Source organism: Rhinopithecus bieti, unplaced genomic scaffold (genome assembly GCF_001698545.2).
Source record: "Rhinopithecus bieti isolate Rb0 unplaced genomic scaffold, ASM169854v2 scaffold_16773, whole genome shotgun sequence".
Taxonomy (NCBI): Eukaryota; Metazoa; Chordata; class Mammalia; order Primates; family Cercopithecidae; genus Rhinopithecus; species Rhinopithecus bieti.
Genome location: NW_016808848.1, coordinates 1,842,076 through 1,843,889, shown reverse-complemented (window position 1 = coordinate 1,843,889; position 1,814 = coordinate 1,842,076). Strand labels below are relative to the sequence as shown.

Here is a 1,814-nt window from a genome sequence, read left to right as displayed (position 1 = left end):
AAAAAAAAAAAAAAAAAAAAAAAAAAACTAAAGAACTTCCAATCAGTGAACTCATAATCAATGAACTCATAATCAAAGAAAAGGTCTGGACTTATATCAAATGACTGACTAATGAAGATAGTGTTATATATATATTGGGAATAAAGTAAAACTTTGTGAAGTGATATTTAATTAAAATATGGCAAGCATTTGTTACAGTACCTGACACAACAACATTACATAAACAGTGGGCATTATTGTTAGTTAAAGTGTTTTGTTTGGTTTTTTAAGAAAGGGTCTTGCTCTGTCACCCAGCTGGAGTGCAGTGGCGTGATCACCGGTCACTTTACCTCAACCTTGTGGGCTCAAGGAATCCTCTACCTCAGCCTCCCAAGTGGCTGGAACCACAGGCTAGTGCCACCACACTGACTAATTTTTTGTACTTTTTGTAGAGACAAGGTCTCACTATGTTGCCCAGGCCGGTCTTGAACTCCTGGCCTCAAGTAATCCTTCCGCCTCAGCCTCCTCCCAAAGTGCTGGGATTACAGGCTTGAGCGGGCAGAGGTTTGTTGTTTTACTCAACAAATACTGATTGAGAATCCAACTCTGGGCAAAAGGGAGCGGAGGGATGGGGGCACCACAGCGCAACTGGCTTGAGCAATTGCAAACAAGATGCAGTACCCCAATGCAGACAGAGTTCTTTCAAGATGCCCTTGCTGTGTAAGATGTAATTATGTAATTTCCCGCCAAGGAAAGTCTGAAAGAATTGGAGAAAAAGGAGGAAGAGTAGCAATGTATCCTCCAACAGTCAGTGGTGAAAACATATGAAGATATGACTTTGAAGAGTTGGAGGGTCATGAAGACAAATGTAATGAGGAGGATGAACATGCTATTGAAATGTACAGGCAGCAGAGACTGGGTGAGTGGAAAGTACCTAAACTGAAGAATAAATGTGGAGAAGTCTTGGAGGTCTCAGGAAAGGATTATGTTCAAGAAGTTACCTGGTGAGGGTTTGCGGGTCATCTTGCACCTTTACAAACAAGGACTTCCCCCCGTGCCCTGATAAATCAGCACCTCAGTGGACTTGCCAGGAAGTTTCCTAATGTCAAATTTATCAAAGCCATTTCAACAACAACCTGCACACCCAATTATCCTGATAGGAATCTGCCCACGATATTTGTTTACCTGGAAGGAGATATCAAGCCTCAGTTTATCCGTCCTCTGGTGTTTGGCAGCATGAACTTGACAAGAGATAAGGTGGAGTGGAAACTGTCTGAATCTGGAGCGAGTAACACAGACTTGGAGGAAAACCCTAAGAAACCAACTGAAGACGTGTTGCTGCCCTCAATGTGGCACTCTGTCCTCATGAAGAGGGACAGTGATTCCAAGGGTGATGGAGGCTGCAGCTGCTGTAACTTGCTGAACTTTCTTGTGACAAATTGTCAGGATTTTTTTAAAAGGAAAAGTAAGAATAAATCCTTTCGGTTTTAGTTTTGTATAAATTATGCTTCAAATCTTTGCATTTCAAAAGTAATCATTGCTGGAAATTTTGTTAATTTTTTGGAACTTTTTTAAATTGTAGTATTTCCTTAAAAAAATTAAAACTAGCTATTGGTATTAAAAAATAATAATAATCCAACACTATTCCAGGCCCTGGGCATACAGTGATGAGAAAACCAACCTAGGACCCTGCCCTATGGATCTTACCATTGAGAGGGAGAGGCAGACATTGACCAAAGTATCAAGTAAATCCTTAATTACAATGTCCAAGAAGAGCTATGAAGGAAAAGTACAGGAGGAAATGACAGCACACATTGGGGTCCTGGTCTGCAGGG

The 1,814-nt window shown here is 41.0% G+C and overlaps 1 pseudogene; it reads left to right on the top strand.

Moving 5' to 3' along the window:
• Window positions 1-1,470, top strand: part of LOC108539105 (phosducin-like protein 3 pseudogene) — a 72,520-nt pseudogene extending 71,050 nt beyond the window's left edge.
• The last annotated feature ends 344 nt before the right edge of the window (window positions 1,471-1,814 follow it).